At 44.0% G+C, this 10,680-nt stretch overlaps 1 long non-coding RNA gene across 1 annotated transcript; it reads right to left on the bottom strand.

The window, feature by feature from the left end:
- Positions 1-7,897: 7,897 nt before the first annotated feature.
- Positions 7,898-10,417, bottom strand: LOC140693219 (uncharacterized). Its single transcript, XR_012068942.1, has 3 exons — positions 10,195-10,417; positions 9,985-10,117; positions 7,898-7,974 (listed from the first exon to the last, which is right to left on the bottom strand). It is a non-coding gene; the product is annotated as an uncharacterized lncRNA (long non-coding RNA).
- Between the last annotated feature and the right edge of the window lie 263 nt (positions 10,418-10,680).

Here is a 10,680-nt window from a genome sequence, read left to right as displayed (position 1 = left end):
CAAAGTCTATTTTACTGCTTGTTCTTTCAGGGGATTTGTCTTGTTCTTTTAATTGAAAGTGGTTCCTCGGCTTCTTTATTTTACTTATATTTCTCTGGCTCTATGTATTTCTTCTAGACCCGTTTCTGAGCTTTTACATGTAGTAGGCAGGGTTGGAGCACTTCAGTTGTGAAGAAAAATAGGCAGAAGATGTTCACTGGGGAGTTCTCTTTGTGGTGTTGCCTGTCACTTGTTATGCAGACTTACAAAGTCCTATTTGTTGATTTTGGCTTTATCCCTGCCTTAGCTATGGGAATGTCAGCCACCTACTCTGGTGCCACTCAGGTTCTGAGCCCCAGGAAACATCAGTGCAGATCCAGCAGTGTCAGTCCCTTGGACCTGCCTTAGCAAGTGTGCAGTCACACATATGAATTTGTGGTCCACTACAGGTTCAGCTCAAACCCCAATCCCGCACTCACATATGAAACCATACACCACCCTGTTGTAAATACCCTCACTGGCCACCCTTCTTGAGTAAGAACTCCACTCACTACCTGTAAGTCTCAGAGGTGTGGATCCACAAAGTGACCAGATACAGCAAATCCACCCTCTCTGCCTGGGGCTGTAAACAAATCTCAGTCCCGCCTGTGAAGTTGCAATGGCACAGGGTATGGAGTCAACATTCAGCTCTGCCTTTGTTCAGCAGTGTTGGCTCTCACCAAGCCCCATTTCTCTTCTCACGAGAACACACCAGCAATGGAGCCAAGTGGAGTAAGTGACTTTGGCACAACTGTGTTTCATTCCTCCCCCATTATATCAAAATTGGTGCTTTTTTATGAGAGTTTCAGTCTTTTCTGTTCTACACACACACACACAGCCAGAGCTCACACTGCCCTCTAGTTTCCTGAGGCTGCCTCTCTGCAGTGTGACCCAGCCCTCTGCCTGGGCTCTTCACTGACTCCAGTAGCCTGTTCTGGCTCATCCCTTCTAGCTCATGTATAGGGCTGGTCATCACAGGGACCCTCTGTGTCAGTTTTCCCCAGTTCTGCCTGCCATGCAGTTGCCACTGTCTCCTCCAAACCTTGGAAGCTCTGCTTCTTTCCTAGCTGATCTCCCAGCTAGAGAGGTTGTGTCCCAGTGTGAGGGTGCCTTTATTCCTATGCTACTCTTTCCCTGCAGGATCAGTCCTGCACTTAATTTTTCTTTTCTCTTTTTATTCCTTACCATATTTTGTGAGAATCTTCCTGTATTTCAAAATAAGAGACACTCTACCAGAGTTCAGGAGGTTTCTGTGCAAATCAATGTTTTTGTAGATGTAATTCTTTGAGTATTTGTGGGAGAGGTCAAGCTGTGAGTCTGTCTACTCTGCCATTTTGGCTCCTTCAAATTTTAAAATAGGGCTAGTTCTTTCTTAATTACTCTCAACAAGCTGTTGTAGTTTTCAGCGTACATGTCTTGTAATTTTTCCTTGCCTCTATTGGATGCTGATTCAGAACATACACAACCTTCTAGAGAAACCTGTCCCACCCTGCCATTTACTGCCAACTAGCTGGCCTGTGTCTGAATCACCAAAAGGTTTTGTTCTTTATCTGATTCTTAATTCTTTAGAATTTATCATTTTACTCTCATAAATGCTGATAGTACTTGTAACATATATTTTAAAATAAAAATAATAAACTTTATTCTATAGATGAAATATGAATGAATCTCAAGTAACATATGCTTTTAATACCTTAGAATTAGTAAAGCAATATAGATACATTATAAATGCTTGAAATGTTGCCTAAAGGAAAAGTGCAGAGATTTGCAAATCCCACTCCCAGAAGTGACCGTCATTAATGGTTTGGTGAACATCTCTCAGTCTCTATCTCTCTCATTCTCTCTGCCTCTGTGTCTCACACACCACAAGATTCATTTACATCTATGATGATTTGACACATATGTGGTTATAGAGATGGCATCTGGGATGTAGATGATGGATTAACAGGCATCCAAACTGAGGGCTTCCTTGACATCAGGTAAAGACCTAGCACTCATTTTTCCAGTTGCACAACAATCATTCCTCCATGTGAATCAGAACTGATGAATCCCACCCCCTCTCCATGAACATTAGTGTTGCTTCCATTTCCCTAGTAGTTTAACCAGGATTGTGATGAACATCCTTGAAAAGACATCTTTGAAAAATTGTGCAAGAATTTTAGTATGATCAACACTAAGCATCAGCACTGCTCGGAAAGTGGTGCACTTGTGGAACTGTGATGCATTCTGCATACTGTTCTCCCAGAGAGGAGAGTCTGCTCACTCTTCCCTCCAGGGGATCTACTGTGGCCTCTGCCTCCTCATGTTGTCACTAGAGCTGGTTGTCTCCAGGCTAAAGGCCTGCCAGTGTGATGTTGACCAATGCTGTCTCCGAAGTGTGGACATCTTCGTGCATCCTCACTTGAGAGGTCGAGCATCTCTAATATACACTGGCCTCCTGCATTGCCACTTGTTGGAATTGCATGTGTTTGTTCTGTTTCTGTTTAGAACACAGTGTTTCAAGATATTTTTGGACCACAGGGATGTGAAACCTTTCTCTGACTTTAGGTTATGAAAAATGATTTTTCCATGTTATGGTTTGTCTTTCATGGATTTTGATTATTATTTTTTTTTATTTTGTTAGGTTATGTTTTGCCACAGGAAGAGCTAAGCATCTCCCTCCTGGCTCTGGTTTCACACATAGAATAGCAGTGCCTATCTCGAGATTATGCACATAGTTACTAAAAATATTCATTTTGTATATCTCATATTTAATCCACCTGGATTTCCCTTTGAAATAACCATAATGCTACTTCAAGTAAAAAAAAAACACCAATCCCTTGTTAAAATATGAGAGCAGACACAAACAGCCACCTTTTGTATGATTTCATTGATAGGGAACATCCAGTGTAGGGAAAGACACACAGAGAGAAAGAGGATTAGGGCTTGTCAGGGGTTGGGGGAGGGATAAAAGAGAATGTGTGCTTTGGATACGGGGTTTTATTTTGAGGAAAGAAACAGTCTGAAACTAGACAGTGACGATGGTTACACAGCATTGTGAATGCACTTAATGCTCCTGAATTGCACAATTTAAAATGGAAAAACATCTAAATTTTATTATGGTAAACTTAAAACATAAAAATAGATGGTACTCTAAATGACATGAAAGAAAACAAGGAAATGACAGAAAAAACAAACAAAAATGATGCCAGGAGAAGGGAAGTAAAGTTCGGGTCTGGGAGTGGGTTGATTCTTAGAATTAGATGACAGTGTTGGTGGTTGCAGAGACATCTCAGCCCGTAAGGGTGGTGATGCCTGAAATGGCTCTGGGTCTCATAGAAGTATGTGTGTAGGTTCAGGGGGAGCTACAAGATCAGGCTCAGGGTCTCCCTGCAGGACTGGTAATGTAACTTGGCTCTAGGTCTCCTGTAGGGCTAGTCTTACAGTCTGCAGAGCTGGTGGGATGTGACACGGTTCTGTGTGTTTTGCAGGTGCAGGCTCGGGTTCCCCAGCAGGGTTGTTGGAATGGGACCCAGTCCTGGGTCTCCTGCAGGAGCCAGATCAGGATCTCATGCAAGACCAGGCTCAGGGTATCCTTGTAAGGCTTGTGGAATGAGACCCCATCATTTTTCTCCTGCAGCAGCAGATTCAGGGTGTCCCTGCAAGGTTTTTCAATTTCACCCTGCTCTATATCTCCTGCAGGAGCAGGCTTGGACTGTCCCTGCTGGGTTGTTGGAATATGACCCATCTCTGATTCTCTTTCAGAAGCAGGCTCAGGGTCCCCCTACAGGGCTAGTCGATTTTGTTCCAGTCTTAGGTCCTTTGCAGGTGCAGGACTGGGGTCTCCCTTCAGGGCTGGTGAAATGTGACTCAGCTGTTTGTCTCTTGCAGAAACAGGCAGAGTTTCTCCCTGCAAGCCTTGTGGAATGAGACCCAGTGCTGGGTCTCCTACAGGAGCATGCTCAGGGTCTACATGCAGGGCTAGAGGAATTGGACCTGGCTAATGGTGTCCCTGCAGTGCTGCTAGAGTTGTTCCAATTCTTGGGTGTCTTGAAGGTGTAGGCTCTAAGTCTCCCTGCATTGCTAGTGAAATGTGACTCTGTTGTGGTTCTCCTGAAGGGACAGTCTCAGGGTTTCCCTGCAGGGCTGGTGAATGGGACATAGTGCTGGGTCTTCTGCAGGAGCAGGCTCATCTTGCAACATGACCAATCTCAGGTTCTCCTGCAAGAGTAGGCTCGGGGCCTTCCTGCAGGGCTAGTGGAATTGGACATGGCTCATGGTCTCCCTGCAGTGCCATTGGAATTGGTCCAATTCTTGGGTCTTTTGAAGGTGTAGGTTGCAGGCTGATAAATTACCTGTAGGGCTGGTGGAATGTGACATGGCTCTTAGTCTAATGCTAGAGCTGATTCAGGGTCTTTCCACAGGGTTGGTAGAATTGGCCCAGGCCTGGGTCTCCTGCATGTGCAGGCTCTGGTATCCCTGCAGGGCTTGTGGAATGTGACTGGGTTTCTGTTTCCTGCAGGGGCAGGCTCAGAGTCTCCTTGCAGTGTTGCTGGAATGGCACATGGTTCTGAGTTTCCTGCAACAGCAGGCTTATGTTCTTCCTGCATGGCTAGTTGAATATGACTCAGACCTTGGTCACTTGCAGGAGCAGGCTAGTTTTCTCACTGCTGGGATGGTGGAATCAGACCCTGTCCTGAGTCTTCTGCAGAAGTAGCTCCAGGTCTTCCTACAGGGCTGTTGGAACATGACCCATCACTGGTTCTGCTTCAGGAGTAGGCACAGAGTCTCCTTGCAAGGATAGTGTAATTGGACCCAGCTCAGGGGTCACTACAGGGCTGATGAAATTTGTCCTGGCTCTGTGGTTCCTGCAAGTGTAGATTCTGTGTCTCCCTTCAGGGTTGGTTTAGTGGGACCCATTCCTGAGTCTCCTGTAGTAGTAGGCTCAGAGTCTCCCTGTAGGGCTGGTGGAATGGGCCCCTTCTCTAGGTCACCTGCCAGAACAGATTTGGACTCTGCCTTCAGGCTGGTGGAATTGGGCCTGTTCTTGCATCTCCTGCAGGAGCAGGCCTTGGGTCTTCCTGGAAGAATACTGTAATATGACCCATCTCTGGTTCTCTTGCAGGAGAAGCTCATGGTCTCCCTAGAAGGTTAGCAGAATTTGTCCCATTCCTTGGTCCAAGGCTCAGGGTATCCCTGCAAGGTTGGTGGAATGGGACCTAGTCCTGTGTATCCTGCAGTAGCAGGTTCTGTTCTCTTTGCAGGGCTGGTGGAATATGACTCCACACTGTGGTTCTTTGGCAGATGCAGGCTCAAGGACCCCACCAGAACTGATGGCTCTTAGTCTCCTATGGGAGCAGGTGAGGGATTCCCTGGAGAGCTGTTGGAATTGGTCCCAGTCCTAGGTCTCTTACAACTGCAGGCTCAGTGTCTCCCTGCAGGGTTTGTGGAATATGACTTGGCTGTGGGTATGCTGCAGGAGCAAGCTCAGTGTTTCCATGCAGGGTTGGTGGAATGGGATCTAGTTCTGGCTCTCCTGCAGGAGGAGGCTGGGGTTCTCCCTGGAGAGGCTGATGGAATTGGACTGGGATGTCTGTCTCCTGCAGGAGCAAGCCTATGGATTACCTGCAGAGCTGGTAGAATGTCACACAACTCTTGTTCTTCTGCAGGAGCTGGCTCATATTCTCTGTGAATGGCTTGGTCTCCCCCAGGAGTAGGTTTGTAGTCTCACTACAGGGCTGGTGTTATGTGACCCTCACTGTGTTTTCTGCAGATGCAGTCTTAGTGTTGGACTGCAGGTTTGGTGGAATGGGAAGAAGTTCTGGGTTTCCTGGAGTAGCAGGCTCACGGTCTCCCTTCTGGGGTATTGGAATGTGACCCAGTCATGTGTTTCCTGCCAAAGTGGCCTCAGGATATCCCTGCAGGGCTGTTGGAATTGTACCTCACTGTGTATCACCTGCAGGATCAGGTTTGTGCTCTCCCAGCAAGGCTGGCGTATTTGGACCTATTCCTGGGTCTCCTGCAGAAGCAGGCTTTCAGTCTTCCTGCAGGGCTTCTGGAATATGACGTATCTCTAATTTTCCTGCAGGATCAGGCTTGTGGGTCACCCAGCAAGGCTAGTGGAATTGGACCCAATTCAAGGTCTTAGTGCATGATTGATGGAATGGGACCCATTCCTGGGTCTCCTGCAGGAATTGGCTCAGAGTCTTCCTGCAGGACTGGTGAAATTGGACCAATTCCTGAGTCTCCTGCAGGAGGAGGCCCTGCATCTTCCTGGAGGGATGGTGGAATATGACAGAGATCTGTTTCTCCTGCAGGAACAGGCTCAAGGTCTCCCTACAAGGCTAGTGTAATTGGACACATTCCTGGATCCATTGCAAGTGAAGGCATGATGGTCTTCCTACAAAGCTGGTGGAATGTGATTCGGCTCTGAGTCTCCTGCAGGAGTAGGCTTAGGGTCTCCTTGAAAGATTGGTGAAATGGGACACAGTGCTGTGTCTCCTGCAGTAGCAGGTTCAGGTTCTCCCTACAGTATTGGTAAAATTGGACCTGGCTCTAATTCTCCTGCAGTAGCAGACTGAGGGTATACCTGCATGGCTGGTTGAGTGTGAAGGAACAGCAAGTCTTAATACATTGGCCCACTCCTGGGAAAAGGATAAACAGGGCGTAGTGCATTGTCTCTTGTATTGTCTGAAAAAGCCCCTTGAGATGTGTTGATTCTGGTGACCTCTTCCAAGAACTTGAACACTTTTAGAATCTCTGCCAACTCATCTTGTTTAGACTGAAGGACTCTGCCTTTCATCAGTTCTTGGAATAGAGATCAACACAAAAGGAAAGAGGGAAGAAAAAATTACCAATCTATCTGTTGAGAAGTCAGCTGAAGACATTAAAAAGTTCTCTTGCAATGCACTTGTTTCTATTTTGGTGCATTTAGAATCATTTCCTTATTATCAATTTTTGCCATTTAAATTAGAATATATATTGTCGTAGGCCTACTGGGGTTCATTATGCTTGGACGCTCTGTGCTTGCTGTATTGAGATAGCCGGTTCTATCTTTGGTTTAAGAAAATTTCAGTCTGATTTCTTCAAATACCTTTTCAAACCATTTGTCTTTATTCTTTTCCATGTGGGATCCCTATGAGTCATACACTGGTATGTTTTCTCTTATCCCAGGTTTCAGTTGCATTGCTTGCATTGGTTTTCACTTGCTTTTCTATGTCGTGTTCTGACTGAGTGATTGCGGTTATCCTGTTTTCTAAGTCATTTATTTGTTCCTGTGCATTATCTAGTCCGATTTGGACTGTCTTTAGCTTAGCTATTCTCACCATTGAGTTTTCTGATTATATTTGGCTCATCTAAAGTGTTTCTCTTTCCATTTATACTAGCCTGCATTTGTATTCATAGACTCAAGATTTCCTTCAGTGTTTTTATGTCCTCCCTTTTCAAGTCATGTTCTAGTAAATTTTGGGGGTCTAATACATTGGATGTTCTTTCAGGAGACTCCTGTCTTTTGAAAATTTGGAATAGTTCTTTTAACTTTATTATATCTCTCTATCGCTATGGGTTAAGGATTATCAGTTATCTATTATAGACTTGAACGGCTTTTGTAAGTGAAATCATTTCTGTGCACATTTAGTTTTAATGCTGTGAGGATTGTTTTTGGTATGTAATGATGCCATGCATTCCTTCTGTGTCCGTTGCCTGTTATATCTATGATTGCTACCGTGGTTTTTGTTGTGGTGAATATAACCTATTCTAGTAAAGTTAGCAGAGTGTCATTTTGGTTAAATGTTTATCATAGCTCTGACAGTGCTGGGACTACTAATTTTTGCTGGAATAGAGGTTTCCAAATGATTTCTGGGCTGCAGGCTGGATATGTGGAAAGGGAATTTTTCCAATATACACTCATGAAAGTGCATTCGTCCTTACTGTTGCCACGGAAAAGTCAAAATTTTATAATGGGTTCCCTCAGGTTCTCTGCAAACAAAGACAAAAGTGGAAACAAATCTAATGATGTCACACATTAGAAACTGCTGAAACAATCCTGCAGTGCCACAATTGGGTCCTAAGTGTAGTACTGGGTCAGCACCACAACTATAGTTGCATTAGCATGTGGTAGGCAAGGTTGATGGAAAAGCTTCAAATTCTCCTATTTTTCAGCAGATCTCTGCTCCAAGAACTCTTGTCAATAAGGCATGGGAACTCAAAGGCAAGCATGGAGCATTTCAAAAACCTCTGCTTTGGACAATAAGAAATTTCAATCCTGCCTATGAAAGTTGCAGATCTTTTGGCTATAGAATCTTATTTCAACACGAAATTGCCCTGGATTCTAGAAACCAGATAAAGATGGCTCTGATTGAGACCATTTCTCCTTTATGGAGAAAATGAGCAATTATACTGTGGATGTGAAAAGGCTGTGACTAAGGCCCTGGGTTACTAAGCTAATCCACAACACATATGCCAGCAGATTTAATATTAAGAGAGGACCCAGGCAGATCTGTTCTCTAGATAGTACCAACCACAGCCCAAAACAATCTCCAAACCCCTGGGAATAAATTTGTGACATCAGCCACAGCTCTAACACACAGATTCCACAGGCACTCCTAGCTCAAAATTGGCAGATGGAGTCTTGGTCTGGGAATCAATTGCAGAGAAATTTTGTGATTATTGCTTTCAGTTATGTCAATCAAACGTCCACTATGCACTCTTTTAACCCTCAGCACATCGTCTTCCATCTTAAATGACTTGTCCACTTTAGAGTGTGCATCCCAGTAAAACACAGTTTCGCCTTTACTGCTCCTTCACCAAAGGTCAGGTCCTGCACTGATTTCCATTCTCTACTTTGCCTTCTACTCTTTCCAGGTTATGTGAGAATTCTTTCTGACTTTTGAAGTAAGAGATGTTTGGCCATTATTCAGCAGGGATCCTGAGCCAAGGGCCGGGAGAGTGGATGTTTAATTTGCTGTATACCTGGGAGAGAGTGAGCGAAGTTTGCACTGGTACTCTGCCAGTTTGGCATGGATAAATTAACACAATTCAGGCATAACTCACAGGCACTTGATCCTTGTTTAGCTATTTTTCTCTATATCAATGGTGGAAGGATGTGTTCGAAGACTCCAGGTCTGACAATGTGTACATACCTCCATTGCAGACTTCCAAATAGTTAACAGAATTGAATTACATACTATGGGAAGTGTATCAAAATAAATATAGTTTTAGAAATATACTAAATCTAACTACAAGACAGAGTTGCCAAATTTTGGTATCAGCTTGAAATACCCAAATAAGAAAAATACAACAAAAATACAAATTAGCAGTAAAAAGTCATGAAGGAGGCAGGTCAACACTTTTCTCTTGGTGCCTCCAACACTAACAAAAACAATGAAATAGTTCTTAGAATCATTAACAATCACAACCATGGGTTTCCATTGTTCATGTGGTGCCCTTTCCTAATAATGGCACATACTGGTCAATGTTGGCGATTCAAGGGGCAACATTACTATTTAGGAAAGCACAAAGAAACCCAAACAATGTATTTTTATATAGGCTTGGTTTCAATAGCACTTAGAGACATTATAGATATGAGAACACTGCTGCACTTCTGCTAGGCTATTGAGAATCATGTGCTCTTCTATGAAAGATGAGTATGTTTAATCGTCCAATTATGTTGAGAAACACAATTAAACCCGACAAATATGGCAACCACATTATATCCTGCACCCGGTACTTGACTGAAGGGAAAAGATGGTCCACAAAAAATGTGTCACTACATATCTATGTCAACAATTACACTTCATTTCAATAACAGAATTATAATAGTTACAAATACTGTTTTGAAAAACTGAGGATAAATAAATATTCAAATTCAGGCAAAGAATCCACTCACTTACAAAACACCCTTCACACCAAAGTAGATATAACCCCAGCATGATCTGAATCTGGGGGAAGGTCATCATTTCACAGTGTGAACTAAGAATTCAAACCAACCTGTTTTAGTCCAGAGTAGTTGACCATGGAGGAGTACACTGTTGTGCACAAAATGTGAAGGTGGAGGAACTCTGAATCTAGGAGGGTCTTCCTGTGCTCCTACTGGCTTCAATGCAGTTCAAGGGCTGATTCTCTGAAATGGATAACTGAGTGAAGGGGAGGGAAAAGCAAGTGCTTCAGAGCAAGGCCCAACCCTGGGAAAAGGCTTACCAGGGCTTGGTGCTTGGTCGTCTGAGTGGTTTATAAATGCCCCGTGGGAAGTTTGGAATTTCAAGACATCTTCCAAGAACATGAGAGCTTCTATCATTTCTACCTTCTCTTCTGTTTTGGACGGAAGAAATCTTGGACCCGTACTTGGAGCAGAGAATTCAGTAACTTCCTCAAGTGCACGTTCAGATTCCACATGTAATTGACAGTATCAACGAGGCTCAATATGTCGATGAATGTCTTCCAAGCTTGGTATTCTCTACAGCTGTCTCCATGCCAGTATTCTTCATTGTAGCAGAACAACTCTCATCAATGTGTTCGCATCTCTCCTCAATCCATGCAGCCAGCTTTTCTGACAGATTCTCTTCGTGTCTCCTATAAAGTCAAATTCTAAATGATTGGGCAAATCTGAAAGTACCTCCGAGACTAACCAGTGAGCTGATGACACGCATTTCTTCCACTGTCTGCTCTTTAAGGTTCTGGAAACTG

Source organism: Vicugna pacos, unplaced genomic scaffold (assembly GCF_048564905.1).
Source record: "Vicugna pacos unplaced genomic scaffold, VicPac4 scaffold_19, whole genome shotgun sequence".
Taxonomy (NCBI): Eukaryota; Metazoa; Chordata; class Mammalia; order Artiodactyla; family Camelidae; genus Vicugna; species Vicugna pacos.
The sequence above is the reverse complement of the archived record's forward strand: the minus strand, read 5'-3'. Positions and strand labels throughout refer to the sequence as shown.